Source organism: Microcaecilia unicolor, chromosome 7, assembly GCF_901765095.1.
Source record: "Microcaecilia unicolor chromosome 7, aMicUni1.1, whole genome shotgun sequence".
Classification (NCBI taxonomy): domain Eukaryota; kingdom Metazoa; phylum Chordata; class Amphibia; order Gymnophiona; family Siphonopidae; genus Microcaecilia; species Microcaecilia unicolor.
The window spans coordinates 107,735,116-107,758,044 of NC_044037.1; the positions used below are offsets into that span (position 1 = coordinate 107,735,116).

Below are 22,929 nucleotides of genomic sequence, written 5' to 3' on the forward strand. Positions count from 1 at the left end.
GAGGACATAGAGAAGAAAGCCAGTAGCTGGGGTTTTTCTTTTTTTTTAATTCCTTAACATATATATTGTTCTGTTCCCAAACTGCTCCCGCCCTCCAATGTTTTCTTTTCAGCATCCTTAAAGCTGCTGAGTGGTTTCCACACCTATTTTCTGTAAATGCACTGACTTTCAGAGAGACCAGTTTTTCTTCCCTTAATGCATTGAAATGGCTATTAACAGTGAATTAATTTCTTCAGACGAGAAGGGGGGGAAAAACATGCTGTGAGGAGAGGACAGCAAAATGCTACTAACCTGACTGCTTGAATTTAAAATAAAAAAATAATAAAACAAAAGTTTCACTGCACTTAGAGGTGACATTTGGACACAGTCCTGCAGTGTGGGGGAACCCGGACATGTACAGTGTACAGTGCACACTGCTGTATCACACAGGTCCCTCTCCATCAACAGCATGCTGTCAGCCAGCACATTTGCTGAACTTCAAAACTGTTTGCTCTAGTTATTTTTTTGTTGCTGTAGAAGAAAAAAATTATAAGTTATCTAGAGAAATAATTTTGATTTATTTTCATGGCTGCTTATTAGAACTGTGTTATCTTTGCATAAAGAAGGCTTAGAGGGGCATAATTGAACGAAAACGTCTATCTCCATGGGTGTTTATCTCCGAGAACGGGTCTGTGAAGGGGCGGACCGAACTGTATTTTCGAAAAAAATAGACGTCCATGTTTTATTTGACAATTTGTAAGCTGGGCGTTTTTGTTTTTCAGTGATAATGGAAAATGAAAGCGCCCAGCTCAAAAACGAATAAATCCAAGGCATTTGTTCGTGGGAGGGGCCAGGAGTCATAGTGCACTGTTCCCCCGCACATGCCAGGACACCAACCGGGCACCCTAGGGGGCACTTTTACAAAAACAAAAAAAAAGGTAAAAGAGCTCCAGGTGCATAGCACCCTTCCCTTGTGTGTGAGCCCCACCAAATCCCCCTCAAAACCCACTGCCCACAAGTCTACACCATACTAAAGCCCTAAGGGTGAAGAGGGGCACCTACATGTGGGTACAGTGGGTTTTGGGGGGGGTTGGACGACTAATAAGCATTAAGCAGCACAATTGTAACAGGTAGGGGGGGATGGGCCTGGGTCCACCTGCCTGAAGTCCACTGCACCCCCTAACAACTGCTCCAGGGACCTGCATACTGCTGCCAGGGAGGTGGGTATGACATTTGATGGTGAAAATAAAAAGTTGTGAAACATCATTTTTTGTGGTGGGAGGGAGTTAGTGACCACTGGGGGAGTCAGGGGAGGTCATCCCCGATTCCCTCTGGGGGTAATGTGGTCATTTAAGGCACTTTTTGGGGCCTTATTCGTGAAAAAACAGGGTCCAGGAAAAGTGCCCTAAATTCTAGCTACAAACGCATACTTTTTTCCCATTATTGGCGAAAGGTGCCCATCTCTCCTCGGCCGATAACCACGCCCCAGTTCCACCTACGCCACACCTCCGACACGCCCCCGTCAACTTTGTACACTTCCGCGATGGAGTGCAGTTGAAAACGTCCAAAATCGCCTTTCCATTATACCGATTTATTCGTTTTGTGAGATAAATGTCTATCTCCCGATTTGGGTCGAAATCTAGGCGTTTTTCTCTTTCAATTATAAGGTGGTTAGTCTACTGGATGTAATTTCAACAGACATATCTATTGGCATTTCATTGTGTTGAAAATCCATTACTAACGGAGGAACCGGACAGTGGTGTCAGAAGATTTTTAGAAACTGTCAAGACCCAGGGAACTCAATTCTTATTTTGTGATGTAGCAGTCTCTGTGTAATTACCAGCACCAGTTGGCCATATACAGTTGTCTAACTCTGTAATGTAAATTTTAAAAAAGAACTTTGCTTATTTGGATTCAGCTCTTAGTTTTTTGTTGCTTGCTTAGGGCGAGTTATGGAACGTATTTCCCTGTCCCCAGAGTTAGTGCATAGCCTGCTTCCTTCGTGGAGAAAGATGGTGTCTTTATTTGAAATTTCATAAATAAAAAATTTTCTAAAAATTGAATAATCTTATCAATGGGGTGGGGGCGGGGCGGGGCTAGGGCAGGGGTGGGGCTAGGATGGGGCCCCACCAAATTGGTCTGCACAGGGCCCCGCACTTGCTAAGACCGGCCCTGTCAGTAGACTTCGGAAGTTGGCTTGTTCATAGGTCGTTTTTAGGTTTCTTGGCAGCACATTCCAGAATTGTGTGCTCAGGTAGGAAAAGGTTGACGCATGCGTTAGTTTGTATTTAAGACCTTTCCCTCTTCTGGCTCCGCCCTAACAGCAAGAGCCTCCACACCTTTAATCAGGGTCACCCGACCTGCCTTTCAATGACCTGGCTCATCCCCCATGAATCATCGTTCCTGTAGCTCGGGTTTTCCGCCGCTGCGACAACCCAATTCTCACCACCTGAAAGACAAAACTACATCGCAATTAGTCACACCCACCCATGCCAACAGGATTAGGTGAGAGGGTGGGAAAACCACCACCGAGAAGCAGGAACGCCCTGATCCTTGGAGGGGGTGAGCAGGGCCGCCGAGAGATTGGGCCAGGTCCAGGACAAGGCCACCCCCGGGGCCACCCCCACCGTTCCCCCCCCTGAGGTCACCGCCGCTCCCCCTCCACCCGCCCGCCACCGGGCCGGGCCTCTGCATTGAAATCACAGCGCCTCTCACCTCCATGTGAAAGCGCTGCAGGCAGCAGCAGCAGATCGCCTCCCTCCTTCAGGCCTCCTTCCCTCCCTGGGTCCCGCCCTCGTCTGACATAACTTCCGTGAGGGCAGGACACAGAGAGGGAAGGAAGCCCCGAAGGAGGCAATCTGCTGCTGCCTGCAGCGCTTTCACACAGAGGTGAAAGGCGCTGTAATTTCAATGCAAGGGGCCCGGCCCGGTGGCAGATGGTCGACGATGGATAGGGCCGGTCTTAGCAACTGCAGGGAGCTGTGCAGACCAGTTCGCTGGGGCGCACCCAGCCCTGCTCCAGTATACCCAAAATGACAGAAATCAAATTAGCATACAGATTCTGCATGCAGCACAATACCAGAAAAACAGAACATTGCTATACATTGCAAAATAAGACAGCAGATGTAAATTCTCAAATTGGACATATTCCAAACACTAAAATGAAAATAAAATGATTTTTTCTACCTTTGTTGTCTTGTGACTGTTTTTCAGATCATGGTTGGTCCCGGTCTCTGATTCTGCTGCTCTCTATCTGCTCCCTTAACTCCACTTCCAGGGTTCCCTTTCCATTTATTTCTTTACTTTCCTCCTTTCTTCTTCATTTCTTGCCCTACATCCATAAGTAAAAGCTGGGTCCTCCGTGGACTTGACTGGAGGAGGTATAGAGTGGATCCAGCTTTGCCTATTTCTCCCAGCCATGTGCAATTTTTCTCCTCTTTTCCCTCTCCTTCATCTCCGTCAGGATGCACCTCCTTCCTCTCTCTTCCCTCTGCTCCATCCACATCCAGCATTTCAACTCTCCCCTCTCCTCCATCCGTATCCAGAATTTCTCCTCTCCCCTCCATCCATGTGCATCTCCTTCCTGTCTTCCCTCACTTCCATCCATGTCTAGCATTTCTCCTACCCTCCCCTCCATCCATCCATAGCAACTCTCCTCTCTCCCCTGCCCTCCCTACCCATGCATGTCCAGCATTTCTCCTCTGCCCTCCCCTCCCATCTATGTCCAGTGATTCTCCTTTGCCCCCTGTCCTCCCCTCTCATTCACATCCAGTGATTTTCCTCTGTCCCCTGCCCTCTCCTCTCTCCCCTTCATTCATGTGCATCTCCTTCCTGTCTTCTCTCACTTCCATCCATGTCCAGCATTTCTCCTACCCTCCCCTCCATCCATCCATAGCAACTCTCCTCTCTCCCCTGCCCTCCCTACCCATCCCAAGTGATTCTCCTTTGCTCCCTGTCCTCCCCCTCCCTTCCCTTCCATGCCCAGTGACTCACCCCAGGCCCCAACTACCCCCCTTTTCACCCCCTCCCCCGAGTTTCAGTTCCCAGCCCCAGCTGTGCCCTCAGTTTTTCCACCAGCCACCCTGCATTTAAAAAGTTGCAGCGGCGGGCGGCGAAAAAGCAGGCTCGCCTCTCCTTTAAGCCCTTCCCCTTCTCTCTCAGCATGCACTGTGCTGCCTTCTTGGAAGCCGGAAACCGGAAATTGCATCAGTGCACGCTATGTTACTATGTCCACGTTACCTCAAGGAACTGAGGACCTGACAGGAGAAAAATAAAAGTTAAAGTAGTTTAATTATTTCTTGACAATACAATTGATCTATGATATTATTACTTATTACTTACCTTAAAAGAAAATTGGAATTATTAAGTTAAATTTTAATAGGAATATTTATTCAAGATTTGTTAACAGTTTTGTGCAATACCTGTAGCTTTTAGTAATCATATTGATTTCTATAAGAAAGAGAAATATTTTAGAGTGTATACCTGGATCCAGGAGGGATTTTAACTATTTATAATATTTATTATATTTATGGTTTAAACTGTTTTTAACTAGTTATATAAAATTCTTAGTGCAATATAATCATTTATTTGCACTTTAATAAATAACTTATTTATATTCACTAGTGTTTGTTCTTGAATTTATGTAAACCAAATTGATTCTCTTTACAGAGATTAAAACATACCTTAACAATTCGGTAACAACTTTTTTAAGGATGATGTTTTCTTATGTTCACTCTGCTTCTGAGGGCTGAATACAGTTTAGGTCTCGGCCAGTGGCATAGCTAGGGAGGGCGCAGGGGGGAGCGGTTGCTCCCCAAACAGATTTTTGAAAAAAATGGCGCTTATGCGCCACGTGCCAGTAACTTTCCCTGCCACCTGCCGCCTTCCATGTAGTTTTTGCATCTTTCTCCCTGTGTTTCTATCTGCTGCCTGCTGTCTCCCGTCTGCATCGTCATTTTTACTGCCCTGAAGCATTCTCCCCTCGGCACCAGCGATTCACAGTTAGCCTTCTGCCAGCGTCAGGGTTTTCTCTTCAGGCGCGTCTCACTCCCCATCTCTGGGGAAAAGAGGAAGTTGCGTTTAGAGTAGGCAGGAGGTCCAGGACGCGCCTGAGAAGCCCTGACGCTGACAGAAGGCTTGACTGTGATTCGCCGGTGCCGAGGGAGAATGCTTCAGGGCAGTAAAAATGATGATGCAGACGGGAGACAGCAGGCAGCAGAAGAAACACAGGGAGAAGATGCAAGACTCCGAGGGGGGGGGGGGGGGTGGGGGGGGGGGGGGGGGGGAGCTGCCCAAGGAGGTTTAATAGAGGAGTGGAAGTGAGCCTTTCTAGTCCAGTAAGTAATCAAGGAAGCCAATTTGGTTAATCTGTTTCCACTCCCCCGCGTAGCTGTCATCGTCATTGCCTTCACCCCAAACAAACAAGCAAACTTATGAGCTGCTGCATCCACGTCATTCTTTACTGTTGCGCCATCTGTAACAAGGCTAAAGCTGTTTCTGTTGGATAGGGCAGTGCCTTAAAAGCTGGAGGAGAAATAAATAAAACAGCTTCAAAAATTATTGTAGCTGGTAGAAAAAAGCAATTATAAACTCTGTAGTTTGTGCTCATTTTTCTTCACTGTTCTTCTATCCAGTACATATGGCTAAGATTCAGTGCGGATATCCTGTTTCCTGATGAATTTATCTTACCTGTCTATGTACTCTGCCTTGGGAAGCTGGTGTTATAAAGATGATAGAAACATATTGAATTAAATGGAAGTAGAATTAAAATCACCTTTCATGGGGGCACATGGAATCACATTTTCACGTCATCTCATTTGTAGGTACACAAATGGATTATTCTGTTTTTAGGCATGTTTCAGGGACAAGTGGTTTTATAGGTCAAAATAAAAATAAATATTTTTTAATGCAGATCTCTTTTGTTTAAACATAACTATATGGGCTATAAGCCCCTAATGCAGTCCATTGGCTTTCTTATATTCTGTTTTAGTTGCCTTTACAAGGAGAAAAAACAATTTCTGCACGAATATAACATGTGCTAGAGTGCCTCTATAACTAGCCCCTCAAATGACACACTGATTACGATTTGTAGTTAAGAAGGCAGGTTGCCTGCTCTGGCCAGTCCAGGGACCTCTTCTGTGTCCTGTCTCCTGATGTAACTTACTGTTTCCTTGCAAGCAGGACACAACAGAGACAGCCTCTATTAATCAGTGCCTGTCACAGTCCTTGAGCAACAACACAGACACTACTGTCTAGCTGACACCAACCAGCACCTATTTTATAAAAATCTGCTCCCTGTGAGATCAAAACCTGGCTACACCTCTGAGTCTCCGCTACATATACGACTACAAAAAAAAGGTAAATTGAACAACTGTGTGAAGCTCACAGAGCAGGTGACATTACTGTACACCCCCTTAAGAGAAATCCTTCAAAAAGGCTGTAAAAATAAATTCTAATAAATAAAAGTCTCTCTGCTGGAACAGGATTAACTTGGCAACTCTGAAAATCACGAAGGTGTTGAACCTTAAAGCAATCCCTAACACTGACACCACACACCACAAGTACTCACAAGCCCATTTGGCATCCTATGAAGCTTCCGCTCTTTGCCTCCCCCCCCCGGACTTTGGTCCCGTGGGAATTCTGAATTCTGAAGGGAGGAGCACCTGACCTTGCCGGGGTGGATCATACTATAATGATACAGCAGTTATCGTTTTCTCGGTTTCATTGCTGCAGCTTGATCCGCAAGTACGGAAACGAGCCCCAGACAACTTTGGTGCACTTAGCCGGGATCAGTGCGGGCAGCAGCTGCTCTTACCTTCGGGATCGCTGCAGTTTCACGCTATCCTTCTCCGCTGTCAGTTCAAGCAGGAGCGTAAAGCAGTGATGAACTTCGCAGGGAACCCCACGATCCTCCGCAATAAAGAACTGTCTCAGGCCACATTCACCGCTTCCTTCAAACTCAGTTCTTGTCTCCAGAAAGGAGACCTCCGAGGTCCTCAAAGACCTCGAGCCCATAGTAAAGAAAATCCTGAGGTCAGTGGAGGAACGGGATAATCGCTTCGATAGTCACTTTCGCAAGTCTGGAAGCTACATTGAGAGCCTGAAGGTCTCCGCTCCCGATGAGTTCGATTTCCTGGTGCCTATCAGGGGAATCCCCAGGGTGCAGATAGAACCCAACCTTCAGATTATTATTGAAGGTGCTAAGCCTAATGAGAACAATCCTTCCTTGGATACTTTCAAGCAATTTTTTCAATATTGGGGGTGCTCAAGCATCCACAGCATCCATACAGTTGGCTCTATACAACCAGCTGCTGGTTTTTTTTGTCGCAGCAGCTGGATGTTTATTTGCAGCTGTTGGAAAACCCACCCGATAACGTTACGTCCGTTTGATATTATATGAGCAGGAGGGCATTGAAGACTGGATCGAAACGGACGCAAGCATCCTAGTGGTGAAGCCAGCGAAAGTGATGGTCACCTTCAAAAAGAAAGTGGCGGGTGCCATTAGCTCCCAGCAAGGTAAGGAATGTGACTGCAATTCATCTAAAATGTATGCATGAAAGTCGCATAAAATATATAACACAAACATTCGAAAATAAATTATATCTAAAATTAAGATGTTTGTTCTTCCTGTTCCAGAGCCAAACATCAACCTTCGTCGCTTACAGCAGGGAACTCCGGCTGTAACTTTCTCAGTCCCCATTCGTGGGCTGGACGTCAGTGTTGATTCTTGTCCCGTCATCGAGAATCCCTTCTCCAGTGGATATTTGAGTGGCCAAGACCAAGAGAAGTGTGGGGAGGCATGGTCTTTTCCTTCAATTGTTGGCCCTCCCAAGAAAAAGTCCAAGAGGTCAAGCAAGCAGGAGTGGATCTGGTGGCCAAACATCCAGTGTATTGGAGGTAAAGGTCAGAGGTGACATATGAAAAATGATATATCATCTATAAACCTAAGAGAGGGCTGGTCCTATGACTAGGCTGTTCACAGTGCCAACTGATGGGTGTGACCCTTTTCTCTCCCTTCTTTCATATATCGTTTTTCTTTGAACTTCTTTCCTGAGTTTCATGTATCCTACTTTTTTTTCCTTTTTCTTCAAACGTTTGTATTCCTTTCAGTTCCTGAATGTAACTGGCCTTGAGCTACAACTGAAAAGTAAAGGCAGGGCTGAATCCTAATCCTATTCCTTCTTATAGCTCCTCTTATCTTTTCTGTCATCTTTTCCTCTATCTCTCTATGCCCTTTTATGTCTGCACTTTTCCTGTCTGGTAGCTCAGTTTGTCTAATCACCTTTTCCTTATCTTTTTTAGTTTGTTTGTTTTTACTTATCATCCGTTTGATTTCTAATTGAAAGGCCCAAGTATCAACAAGTACTAATAAACATACCACTTTTTCCATCTCCCTAGTCTGGATTGCTTCTTCCCAGGACTGATTCATAGACCAAAAGGAAGTGGAACAGTGGAGCTGGGGAAGGAGGCAGGCAAGCCCTGCAGGAGCAACAAGGGGGGAAGGATTAGGGAGTAGACTCAGGCCCAGATGCACTAAAACAAAGCGAGCCTTTAACTAACACATTTTTAAACCATGGCATGCATTAAAGGCCCTTTTCCAAGGATACTAGCAGCTAACGAAAACGGAATGCAGATGAGCAATTTGTGTAGAAACCCTATTGAAATGAGATGCAGTAGTTTTCCGCTTGCCCAAACGCTGGAAAACTACCGGAAATCTAACTGAGAGGTCTGTACCTCTCGTTGGGCTGCCCGGCAAAAAGTTAAATGTAAAAACAAAAATAAAATTGCGAAGGGGGCAAAAACGCGCGTCTGGAGTGTCCTTTATTGACGCCCGAGGTTCGCCGCTGCTCCCCGCTCCCCCTGCATTTAAATAACAAGGAAAAAAAAGGATCAGGAGGGGCAAAGGCGCTCATCAGGAGCGTCCTGTATGGACGGCCTTGCCCCCCCCCCCGGCGAGATCCCCGCTTTTCTCCGCTTCCACCGCATGAAAAATCAAAATTTTAGCAGCCACGGCCCCCTCCCTCTTCTCTTTCCTTTCTCTATCTCCCCCAGCTCCGCCTCCCACCATCCTCTGCCCCGGGCCCTGCCGCCCCCCCCTGAGGTCGTCGCTGCCACCGCTCCCTCTCCACGGGCCCCCCTCCCTATTACCGGGCCCGCGCAGCACCTCTCACCTCTGTGTGAAGACGCTGCCTGAGCAAGAACAGCTGATGCCTCTTCGCGGAGTCTTCGGGTGTCCCTTCTTTCGGGAGGAAAGGAAGGATGCCCGAAGACTCACGCGAATGAGGCATCAGCTGTTCTTCTTGCCCGTGCAGCACCTTACACAGAGGTGAGAGGCGATGCGTGGGCCCAGTAGAGGGAGGGGGGCCCAGTAGAGGGGGGGGAGCGGCGGCGACGACCTCAGGGGGGCGGCGTGGACGGGGCACAGGGGCGGAGGATGGCGGAGGCGGAGCTGGGGAGAAATAGAGAAAGGAAGAGAGGAAGGGAGGGGGGGCCGGGGCAGCCTTAAGTTTTGATTTTTAATGCAGGGGGTAGCGGGGAGCAGCGGGGAGCAGCGGCGACCTTGGGCAGGACGGGGGCTGGGGGGCAAGGTCGTCTATAAGGGACGATTTTGTTTTGTTTTTTTTTTCACTTTAAATGTTTTTATTCAAGAAGCAGAGCAAATCAACAGAGCAGTATAACTATCAAAACAGTTCGAAAAGAGAACTAACAACTATTATAATCCATGAAGAATGGAACGGACATCACAGTCTCCCCGTTAATTCAGAGCTGTCTCTTTAACTGATAACTCATATTTCTAATAAAGAACTGTAGGAGGACTACCCCCCCCCCCTGTAGCCTGCCCCTGTAAACCCTCTTGAATTATATATATACCACTTCCCCTTCCTACCCTCCCCTACCCACCCCGTCCCCCCTCCCCCCATCCCTACCCTATCCTATCCTATCTGAATAGTCCCTCACCCAATCACTTAGCCGAGTCCATCCCCTCTTACGCCGCAGCTCCCCATCTCTCCGGTATGCAGTTAAGCATTCCATAGCTATAAGTTGTTCTAATTTTCCCTTCCACTCGCCCATGGAAGGAGGCTTAGTATCTTTCCATTTTCGCGCTATGAGGCATTTTGCTGCCACTAGGCCCCATCTTTGCAATTTGTTCCGTTCCCATGAGTCACTATCATTATGGAGCCCCAGCAAGCATACCTGTGGGTTACACACCAAGGAAGCCCCGAACATTTTAACCAGCTCTTTCATTACCCCTATCCAGAATGGCCTCAATCTTGTACATGACCACCATATATGTAGAAAGGAACCCTTAACCTTACCACATCTCCAGCACCTGTCAGAAGCATTGGGGTACATATGTCTAATTCTCTCCGGGGTATAGTACCACCGTGAGAGTACCTTATAGGTGTTCTCCTGTACTAAAGCACATATGGATGCCTTTTGGACTTCCCTGCATATCCTTTCCCATTCCTGATCCGTAAATTGATAATTTAAATCCATTTCCCACGCCGCTTTGAAACTAAAGGGAGTGGGATCATATCCTCTCATAAATTTGTAGATCACCGATACAGACTTAGGCATCTTCTGTAGTATGCACCATAAATTCTCCAAACTCTTCTGTTCTTGTATGCTACCCTCCTTCCTGCTCCCATAAATAGCCTAACTTGTACATCCCTCAGGGATCCCATAGTGTGTTTTCAATTCCTCTAACTTTCATCCGACCTCCCTGCAGCAAATCCCTAAAACATGAGATGCCTACTTGATCCATCTCACAAACGTGTGATTATTCTTCCCTGCTCCAAACTTCGATTCCCATCTAATCCCTGCCCTAGTGGATATCCCGGCTCCCTGTCCCCATTTCCTCCGAAACTCTTCCCATACACCCAGAAGGTGTCTAAGGAACAGGTGTTCCCACTCCTGCCACCAAGTCCCCCTACCCTCTGTGGTCCATAGCATCGACTTTAAGCTTCTCTGTGGGAAGTATGACTGTTCCACCTGCCCTACAAGCTTTAATCTTTTATTCTCCATTCCAGAATCATTTTAACCTGAGCTGCCAAATAATACCATTCCAGCCGCGGAACTGCTCTCCCCCCTCTTTCTACCTCCCCCTATAACACCCTCCCTGCTAACCGGGGGTGTTTACCGTCCCAAACAAATTGCAATATTAAGCGCTGTAACCGTTGCAGCTCTCGCCTGTGTAGCGCCACCGGCAGGCTATGAAACAGAAACAACAATCTAGGTAATATATTCATCCTTATTACTGCCATCCTTCCCCACCATGACAACCAGAGCCCTTTCCACCATACTAGTTCACTTTTAATGCGTTCCACAATTTTCCCATTGTTAAGGCCATATATGCTAGTCAAGTCCCTCGGTAGAAGGACCCCCAGTACCTAATATAATTCTTGGCCCATTTAAAAGCACACTTCCGTTTCAACCTATTTTCTTCTCCCCGAGGGACTGAGATTCCCAATATTTCACTTTTCTCCATATTGATCCGTAGCCAGCATACTTTTCAAATTTCCCCAGCACCTCCACCACTACCTCCAACGTTTTCCCTGGGTCTGTCACGGTAAAGCAATAAATCATCCGCATATAGCGCCAGTCGGTGTTCCCTCCCTCCAACTACGATTCCTCTGAACTCAGGATGCCTGCGTATATCTCTGCGAGTGGCTCAACATAGATGGCAAATAGTAATGGGGACAAGGGACAACCCTGCCGGGTCCCGCGTTCTATTGTAAAAAATGACGTATAATGGCCGTTGACTTGTATACAAGTCTTCGGAGCTTCATATAAAGCTGCTATCCACCTACAAAGTTATCCCCTATCCCCATACGCTGCATAACCACTTTCAGGAACCCCCAGTCCACCCTGTCAAATGTTTTTTCAGCGTCCACTGCTAACAATAAGGCCCCCAGGAGACCCTGCCCTGCTTCCCACTGTAGATGTAGAGTATGGCGTATATTATCACCCACTTGTCTACCCGGGATGAACCCCGACTGATCCTCCCCTATCAATTTTGGTAACATCCTCCCCAACCTATTGGCCAACACTTTGGCCAGGATCTTGACATCCACATTTAAAAGGGAAATGGGTCTGTAAGAACCACATACTGTAGGATCCTTCCCTGGCTTAAGCAATAGTGAAACCCCTGCCTCCATCATTGAATTCGCAAACCCCCCTTCCCTCTAGCACTCCATTTCCTAACCTTATCAGTTGAGGACCAAGTTCCTCTGCATAACACTTATAAAAGTGTGCCGTGAAACCGTCTAAGCCTGGGGCTTTCCCATTCGGGAGATTCTTAATCACTCCATATATTTCCCCCCATCTAATTGGTTCTCCCAGTCGTCCCTGCTCTCCCTCAGTGAGGCATTGTAGCTGTAATTGGTCTAAAAATTGCCCGATCTCCTCCCATTGCCTACCCTCCCCCTTCTTATACAACTCTTTATAAAAGTTCCTAAAGCTGCTTGATATCTCTGTATCCCTATAATACCATCCACCCTTCCCATCTTTTAATTTTTGAATAAGAGCTTTAATTCGTCTCGCTCGCAACCTACGTGCCAAAAAAGCACTCGATTTATTAGCAAATTCAAAAACCCGCTGTTTCAGTTTAGTTTGTAGAAACTCGATCTCTATCATTTGCAATTGTGCCAACGCCCCCCTTACAGTTTTAAGCTCCTCCCCAATCTGTTTTGTGGGTTGTCTCTTATGTTGTTTCTCCAGTTGCACCAAACGGGTACGCAACTCTCTTTCCCTTTTTTTCTGAGCCCCCCATTTAATAAGAGTCCCTCGCACCACTGCTTTCATAGCATCCATAAAAACCCATCATTCACTTCTCCATTGTCATTATGCTGGTAGAATTCTTGTATTTCCCTCTTGATATCCTCTCGCACCATTTCATCCCCCAGTAATGTTTCATTTAGTGTCCACCGGCCCCCCTTCTTTCTACTCCCCAGGCCCTTGATCCTAATCCAAATAGGGGCATAGTCAGAGATCTGACATGTCTCTATCTCGGCTGCTTCTATCTGAGGCCAACTATTACGATGTGCCCAGATGCTATCTAATCTCGCATAAGACTGTGCGGCATTTGAATAATGTGTATAATTTCTTTGTGCCCCATGCAGCAGTCTCCAGCAATCCACCACTTCACATTCTTTCAGAAATTTCAGCAATGCCTTATGACCAGATCCCCCAGACCTCCCCCTACCTGCTGAGTGATCCAAAACCGCATCTGGGGCAATATTAAAATCTCCACCTATTATTACTGACCCTTAGGAAATCAGAGATCTCCTCCTTCAGTGTTGTCGAAAAATTGCTTCTGACCCTCATTAGGTGCATAGATGTTGATAATAGTGACTTCCTTTCCTTGTAGGAGCCCCCCGATTCCCAAACAGCGACCACTCGAATCACGGAATTCTTCCTTTACTTCCAACCCACAGGTATGCCGCACTAATATGGTCACTCCCCCTGCCCTTCGGGGCTCCCTGCTCTGATGTACCCATATATCTTTAAAAGGCTTGCGCCTCAGCAAGTGTACATCCCTTGGTCTCAGATGTGTCTCTTGCAGCATTGTCACATCCCAATTCAATCTATTCAATTCCTTGAAAACTCGGCTTCGTTTCCCCTGGTGGTTAAGACCATTCACATTCCAGGACCCGATCTCCAATCTTTCCCCTAATTTCCCCCTTCCCCCCTCTCCTACCCTCGTGTTCTCCCCTCCCTGTTTACCTGTCCCTCCGCCCCTCTCCCCCCCCCCCCCCCCTTCCCCTTCGCCCCTTGCTGGTCCCTGAACCAACAAGTCAGTCATAGTAGGAAAATAGACGTATATTACCCAAGGCTGTGGTCAAATATGCCCTTATCAACAAACCCCTCTGCCCACACCCCCTATTACCCCTCTAAACCCATTAATCCACCCCCCTCCTCCCGCCAAAAATCCCTTAGTCCAACCATATATTACATTATGTCCTGCTCATTTCTAGCAACCCAAGTCTCTTGCTCCATCCAACTGCCTCCTCCATATTTGGACAGCCTGGCAGTTGTTATCCAGCAGAACGGCCGTTCTCTTCCTTTCTATTCCACACTCGGTCTCTGTAAACTTACTCCACCAATGGTTATATCCACCACCAGCAAATATTTTTGAACAATTCTGCATGCCATCCCTTGGGAAGCACGTTAACTTGAAGCTGAGTAGTTACATTTCACTCACACAGCAACTCGCTTCCTTACCAGTCTCCACTCAAACCCTGCACGCTTACTCCTCCAGAGGTTATATTCACCACCAGCGAGTAACTTCAAGCAGGATTGCAGAACGTCCCTTGGGAGGTGACTAATCTTTAAGTCACTTGCACTCACATAGCAGCTCGCAATAAAATCCTTCTAACAATATATAACCGAGTGCTCTGCAGGAACCGATGCAAATAAGTCGTATCACCCAGACTTCTGTGATATTTGCAGCTAGTCTCGTCCTCCAGAAGCCTGTTTATCTTTTTTGGAACCTCTTTCAATCACCACTTGCCAAGTTGAGTCCCTTCTGGGAGACGTGTGGGTCCGCGGCTTCTGGCGCTGCTCCGGAACTCCTTGACATCCCATCGCCTGTAGAGCTGACCATGCTTCCTCAGGCGTAACAGCCTTGCGGGATTTTCCATCCACTGTAAGCCAGATTGCAAATGGGAACAGCCACCTATACTTAATTCCCTTGGAGCGCATAAATCCAGTGACCTCTCTGAAAGATCCTCGCTTCAGCAGCGTAGTATGGGCCAAGTCTTGAAAAACCTCAATTTTATAATTTTTCCAAATTAATTCCTTGCGCAACCTGGCTTGCCTCAGGATCTGTTCTTTTATTGGAAGCCCCGGAAGCACACCACCACATCCCGTGTTGTTGTTCCCTGCGTGGTCCCATTCCAAGGTGTGCTCTTTGTAAGCAGATCTCAGGTTTGGGTGGGGGGGGGGGGGGGGGGGGGTATCCGAACCACTGGCCAAAATATATTGGCAAAGTTACTTTATAACAACTTCGCAATTTGAAAAAGGTTCAGCTCCGGGATGCCTCTGATCGTAAGTTATTTCGTCGGGACCTATTCTCTAGGTCCTCAACTTGGTCCCGAAGCTGGTTCAGTTCCCCCTGCTCCTCAGTCGCTCTCCGTCTCACCGCATCCATTTCCGACTGCAGGGACACCATTCCTTCCTCCATTTCACTCACCCTGGATCCCAGTTCATGGACTTCTGCTCGAATGTTCTTGAGTGCAGCTTGTACATCCGACCTGATCCCAGCAAAATCGGATTTCAAGTCCTGCAGCAATCCTGCTACATCAGAGTGCAGCATACTGGCTGCTGCTGCGGGCTCCTCGTTCCTTATCGTTGTTCCTGGGAAGCTCGGGCGGTCGCCATCTTGAGGCCGCGCAGCTTCCGGTCCCACTTTCACTTCGCTCATTTTCTCGCTCCGGTCCGGAGTAAATTGGAATCGCTCCAATGTTTTCTTGGGTGGCATAGCCCAGAGGAACCTTCTCGTTCACTTTTAATTTGTCTCACGCCGTGGGGGATAAGTTTGTTGCGCAAAATTCACTTCAGCCCCGATGGAGCGCCTCAGTTAAACCACCATCTTGGAGCGTGACGTCACTTCCTCGTTTTTTTTTTTTTTTTTTTACATTTGTGGCATGCGCAGAGCAGCCAGCATAAGGCTTGGCTGCTCTGCGTATGCTTTACGGCAGATTATCGATGGGGATTACACCAGTTTAACGATTCTTTAATGCATTCTACTTTACAATACCGCACCGAACATGTACGACTTGTTCTTTTAGTGCATTCTTCGTTTTTTTCAAATTCGGTAAGGACTTTTTACGTTTTAGATTCTTTTACATTTGGTTGATGCATCTTGCCCTCAATGGAATGATTGTTCTCTGTGCTATTCCAGGCCTAACCCCTCCCCCTCCCCTTCCATGCAGGTTGCCTGGAAGGAAGATGCTGGAGCAATTCAACTGTATGGTTCTGGAATCTGGAAAGAAGTGGTAGAACTTCTAGGTCATTCCTCCAGAAATTAAACCCTGCTTCTTCCCCTATATCAGTGATTCCCAAACCTGATCCTGGAGGCACCCCAGACAGTCAGGTTTTCAGGATAACCACAATGAATATTCATGAAAGAGATTTGCATGCAGTAGGGGCAGTGCATGCAAATATCTCTCATGAGTATTCATTGTGAATATCCCCCAAACCTGACTGGCTGGGGTGCCTCCAGGACCAGGTTTGGGAACCATTGCCCTATATCTGTCTCCCTTCATTATTGCCGGCCTGGTACATCTTTATCTCTCTTTCTTCTCCTCAGCCCAGTCAATCTTTCAGCCTTTCTCCCCTCTCCAAGGCTTAATTTTGTAGACAAAAAAGAAATGGAACTGTAGAGCAGAACTACAGGAGAAGAAGGGCTGGACTGGAGAGCTTAGTGACTGTTCTGCTCTGCTCCAGGTTCACCCCCTCGCCTTCTTATCCCTGCATGCTGCCTGGAAAGGAAGGAGAAGGAGCAGAAACACTTTTGTTGCTTGGGAGTTGGAAAATAAGCGGCAGAACTGTGTTCTAGGCTGTTCCTCCCAAAAATAAGCCCTTCCTCTCTTCTATTCTCTAGCCTGCTTCTTTCAGCTCATCCCCTATGGCCTACCTCTTATCTTCCCCCTCACATTCTCTTCTTGCTTCCTTGTTCCATTGCTTCCCCTCCACCTGTCTGCTGTCTCTTATGCTTTCCCCCATCACTTTCCCATACCTCTCCCCCCTTGAATTCTCACAATCCTGGCTGTGCCTGGATCAGTTGAGTAAGGCTGAACCATGCAACACAAGCTGATTTCATTTTGAGGCCCTTACGTATAATTCCACAAAGCTGTGATGCAATCACATTCTTTCAGCCTTTATAGAGCCAGGCAGGAGTTGAGTTTACCTATTCAGACAGACGTTGAAGGTAATTTTATAACAAATTAAGGGTAATTCTGTTAGTTTATAAGATACATAACTCAAGACAACCTGTCTACATATCGTGTTTATTAATCCCCTAAGCCCCTTCTAGGGCTCTTAGGTCCTCACAACAAAACTGCCTATTCAGACACACGTAGTTAGTGTAACAGGTCCCTCTCTGTAGAATGCTTTTCCTACTCACTTGTGTTTCTTCACTACAGAAGTTTAAATCGGGCTTAAAGGCTCTTTTGTTTGAAGATGAATTCACATATTGATAACCAGGCTGTACCGATCCCTGCTCCATCTGTGGATGGGCATGCCAGTCATGGAAACATAACTACTGGCTCTATTACTGACTAAAGGGTCTTTTAACTGTGGTGGCAGGCACTAACTTGTGTGACCAACATGTCAAAATACACTTCTACAAGGGGGACTTCAGGCTGCCTGCGGTAGCTCAGGAATCTGCATATATTTGCCTGGTGGCATGTTTGGGGGTAAAGAGCAAGTGTACCCAGCGCTAATCGGTTAGTACAGCTGTATTGCCACATGCCAGCCAATTAGCCCATGGTTAGCGTGTGAGCCCTTCCTGCCTACTAAATAAGTGTCGGTAAGGGCTCACGCGCAAATTGGAAATTAGCACGTGGCCATTAATTGAGGAATGTGGCTATTTTACAGCTATGCTAATAGTGGCTTCAGCAGGCAGGGAAACCACACACTAATCATACCGCAGACTAGAGAGTTGCACGGGGACAGAAATCTTACCCATCCCCGCCCGTCCCTGCTGGAATCTTACCCGTCCCCACCCATCCCAGCAAGAATTTAACCCATCCCCACCCATCCCCGTAAGAATTTAATGGTACATAAAAGAAAATTCCAGTCAGCTCCCTCAGTCTGTCTCTGGATTTGAGCCACAGCACTGTAAGCAAGGAAGGAACGGAAGTTGGAACACTCTGGTGCGCACATGTAAGACTTGTCTCCGATTCACTTGCACTGTGTGCTGAGAGGTCGCCACATGCACATGCCAGTAGGTCAGGTGACATCTGATTCTCGTGCCTGTGTCAGAGCTGAGGTCTGTGCACCAGCCTGGTAGCAAAGAGGATTAATAGTAACATAGTAAGTGACAGCAAATAGACCTGAACGGTCCATCCACTCTGCCAATAGTCACACTCATGATCAATTCATCATTAAATCAACGAGTGTGATATTATATACTTGATTATGGTCTTTCTTTCGTGTTTCTGGAACAAAGACCACAGAAGTCTATCTGGCCCTATCCTTATGTTCCAACTACTGGAGTTGCCGTTGAAGCCCACTCCAGTCTATTCGTCTTCTCATTTGTGGGACACAGACTGTAAAAGTCTGTCCAGCACTGTCCTCATTTTCCAGCCACTGAAGTTGCTGTCTATGCCCTTTCCAGCCCATCCTAAACCAGACTGCTATATATGAGACACAGACCATACAAGTCTGCCAGGTATCAGCCCTAGTTCATCACAGCCAGAGTCGCCATCTAAGCGTCACTTGACACATCCACACACATGCAGCCATTTAAGGTTAGGTTTTATATAACTTCCATTTTCTAATTAGAGATCCTCTGTGTTCATCCCACGCCTTTTGAATTCCGTCATCATTTGTGACTCTACCACCTTCTTAATGGAAGAGTTTCCACATTTGTGCTGTTAAAGCAAGGAGGAAGAGGAGGAGGAGACAGCACTCAAAGAACTTGGTATTCGGTAGATGAGAGGCTGGTGCAGGTGCAGCTTACACTTCTACGAGAAGACCGCAGAACTGCTTCCATCCCCGCGGGAACCCCGCAGGAACTGCCCCCATCCCCGCGGGAATCCTGCAGAGCTGCCCCCCCATCCCCGCGGGCAACCCCACAGGAACTACCTCCGTCCCCGCGGGATTCCCGCAAACCCAGTTCCCATGCCGCTCTCTACCACAGACCACCTTTTAACGCAGCTTAGTAAAAGGGCCCCTATATAAATTGTAATTTCTTTTCATTTTCTCATTGTCTAATAGTTGTAATTTGTACACTGCTCAGAGAGTTTTCTAATGGGTGGTACAATAAGCATTAAATAAACTTGAAACCTGAAACTTTTTATTCTTTCCAATCCAATGAATTTTGGAAAGATATAATACTTAAGGGCAGTGGCGTTCCTAGGGGGGGACGGTGGGGGCGGTCCGCCCCGGGTGCAACGCCGCCGGGGGGGGGGGGGTGCTGCGTGCGCCTGCCCTCTGTTGTTCCATGCTTCTTCTCTGCCCCGGAACAGGAACTGTTCCGGGGCAGAGAAGAAGCATGGAACAACGGAGGACAGGCGTGCACGGCACGCCCCCAGCGGCGTGCACCTGGCGGGGGGGTTCCTTCGCGGGGGTGTCCTTTCGCCGGGGGGGTCCGCGCTGCATCAGGGGTGGTGCTGCACCCGGGGGGTGGGGCAAATCGGCGATCCGCCCTGGGTGCCAGCCCCCCTAGGAACGACACTGCTTAAGGGGTTGAGAAACTCTATGTTTGGATGCAAAATAACTCTCCTTACATTTAAGAGGATAGGTCCACATTTGACATGAGAGGGAAACTGGTGAAAAAACACACTGAGGTCAGAAATGGGCCAGATCAGTCCAGAAGTTCCCTACAATTAAAAAAAAAAAAAGCACAATTCATTTTATAGGAGAAATGGTTCCAACTTCCACAGCACAGAAACATTGATAAACTGAAACATAGCTGTTATCCATTCAAACTGTCTCCTTTTTTTTTACTCTTGTGGTCACAGACACACACAGAGCCGACACAGACAAATCCACAGACACACACATGATCCCTTCATCCAGATCACACCCCCCCCCCCCCACACACACACACACACACAAGCAAAATAGACATGCACAGCCACACACATACAAACAAACAAACACATACTTCCACTACTACTACTACTACTACTACTTATCATTTCTATAGCGCTACTAGACGTATGCAGCGCTGTACACTTGAACATGAAGAGACAGTCCCTGCTCGACAGAGCTTACAATCTAATTAGGACAGACAAACAGGACAAACAAGAGATAAGGGAATATTAAAGTGAGGATGATAAAATAAGGGTTCTGAACAAGTGAACAAGGGTTAGGAGTTAAAAGCAGCATCAAAAAGTGGGCTTTAGCTTAGATTTGAAGACGGTCAGAGATGGAGCTTGACGTACCGGCTCAGGAAGTCTATTCCAGGCATATGGTGCAGCAAGATAAAAGGAACGGAGTCTGGAGTTAGCAGTGGAGGAGAAGGGTGCAGATAAGAGACATTTACCCAATGAACGGAGTTCCCGGGGAGGAATGTAGGGAGAGATGAGAGTGGAGAGGTACTGAGGAGCTGCAGAGTGAATGAACTTATAGGTCAATAAGAGGAGTTTGAACTGTATGCGGAAATGGATAGGAAGCCAGTGAAGTGACTTGAGGAGAGGGCTAATATGAGCATAACGACCCTGGCGGAATATTAGTCGTACAGCAGAAGTTTGAACAGATTGAAGAGGAGAGAGATGGCCTGTGAGAAGCAAGTTGCAATAGTCTAAGCGAGAGGTGGTAAGAGCGTGGATGAGGGCTCTGGTAGACACAAGCAAAAGACAGACACACAGAGACAAAATAAATACACAAAATACACCAAGCAGAGGGACTAGAAAGAATTTTATGAGTCATGCTTTTTTTTTTTTTGTTTGTTCCCATCAGATATTCTTTCTCCCGCATTGAAAGGATCCTCCTGGAAGGCATTGATGCTGATGGTGGCCACAGGCGAGATGCTCTCCGTGCCCTAAAGAAAGTCCGTGAGGATCGCTGGAAGTCAAAGTTTGGGAAGGCTCTGGTATCCTATCACCTGAAGGTGAGTCCTGTACACTTAGAATAGATTGTGCTATGTGGGGGTGGGGGGGAGGGGTACTGGGAGAGGACTTGATCTGGACAGAGGCCGACACACACGATCCTCTATTAAGTTCTGGTGGAAGTCAACAATCGAGATTACATTTTGAAACTTTTTCATAAATAAAATAGTGCAGTTGTTGTGTTAGTTCACCTGGATATGCAGAAATAAAAGTAAGCAAACAGGCTCTAGGTGAATCTTTTTAAATGGGTCATGTTTATGTATTCAGACCAATAACAAAAGTATCACCTACAAACTGAGCTTTATTTGTAAAAAAAAAAAAAAATAACCTAAACATTTGCAGCTTTCTACCATCTGGATTTTTTTTTTTCAATACACTATGCCTGTCCCTGGAAAATTCCCCCAATGGAAATGAACTGACTGCTGAAGAGACTGTTCTTTCTCTTCAACTTACTGTATCTAAACAATAGGATGTTCTTTTCTTTATGATCTAGCAGCTGATATCTATCTGAATACAGAGGCAGAACAATTTCCTCTTTTGCACAAGTCAGGAAAGCATGCAGAGTATGGGCCAGGGAATTCTTTCCAACCCCTGTGCTTGTAAATGTATCTGTGGAGGGGGGGAGGAAGCTGTGAAGGAGTAGTTTTTGAGTGTGGGGACAGTTTGCAGAGTGGTGGTGCAGTTGCATGGCAGACAGTTTTTGGGAATGAGACAGTTTAAGTGGTGGGGGCTAATTTTTTACAGGAGGTACTTTTGGGGATGCTGGAGCAGTTGTGGGGTAGAATTTGGAGGTAAGGCAATTTGTGGGGATTCGTTTTTGAGGATGGGGCAGTTTGGTAATGGAGTGGTTTTTGATGGTGGGGCAGTTTACAGGGTGGTGGGGCAGTTGCAGGGCTATAGTTTTTTGGGGGTACAGCAGTTTGCAGAGTGGTGGGGGTAGATTTTGGGGGAGGGGCAGTTTGTGGAGTACTGAAGATTAGTGTGGGGGATGGGGAGTTGTGGGGTAGCTTGGGGTGGGGAAGTTGTGGGGGTGGAGGAGTAGTTGGGTGGGGCAGTATGTTATATAGTGGGGTTAGTTTGAGAGGTAGGGCAGTTTGGAGGGTGGTGGAGTAGTATGAGAAGTGAGGGCAGTTGTGAGTTTGGGAGAACAGGGGGAGGTAGTTTGAAATGAAGAATTCCTTAACTTCTTCATTTCACTGTATGTAAGTTTCTGTGCTCAAGAAGCTTGAGCTCCTACATTAGGCCATTTTGGGGGGGAGTGGGCTTATTTGTTTGAAACCCCAAATCTGACCTGGCCCATTTTCAAACCTTATGTCTTTTTTACCAGTTCTACCCCAAATTTTATCCCATTCCATTCAATTTTCAGAGGGTTTTTTTTTTTTTTTCCCTTGACAGATGGATGGACAGACCACTCATATAATTCTTTCCAACTTCCAGTGGGTTAGAAACAATAAAAAGCACCCATTTGCCTAACCAGTACACAGAGCCTTGGCCCTGGGTTGCTGTGCTTAAGCTTCTTCTCTTTTTGATGGATTTCAGCACCTCCACTTTTGAGCTCTGTAGAAGAGTCTGATATTTTTAATATAGTGTTACACACCTTGTAATCCTGTGAATTGTTCTTATGCAACTCTTGGTCAACTGGAGGTGCTCTACAAAACAATAAATATTGTTTCTTTTTAACTCCAGACGATTCTTTTCTGGGCCTGCGAGAAGTTCCCTGAATCCGCAGAGTGGCAAAACCCTGTGAAGAGCTTCATGAGGCTAGTGGATTTACTTCAGTCCTACCTTTACCATGGAGTACTTCTCATTACATTCTGGGCTCTCAGGTCAACCTATTAAACCTGACAAGGAGAAGCTGCAGGAGATCCACGCTGCAGTGGTCCAGTTCAAGAGTGACCCTGAGTATTACCTCCAGTGTTGATAGGACCTGGGAATTAGAAGATCCTGTAGAGGAAACATATTCATATGCAAATCTATCTTAACAAATGTGGTTATGACTACTATAATAGAATAAATTATTTAAATGTTCTCTTTCACTGTCCTTATATTTGGACTGCAATTCCAGTATATGGGGGTAAAGTTTTTCTGTGTACAAAAGGGGGTATCCTGAGGTGATTTTATCTGATGATATGAAGGTAGCCAAACAAGTAGCCTTTAGCTACCTTGA

At 46.7% G+C, this 22,929-nt stretch overlaps 1 pseudogene; it reads left to right on the top strand.

Annotated features, from left to right (window-relative positions):
• Nucleotides 1-6,674: 6,674 nt before the first annotated feature.
• Nucleotides 6,675-22,749, top strand: LOC115474412 (annotated as a pseudogene).
• Nucleotides 22,750-22,929: the final 180 nt, after the last annotated feature.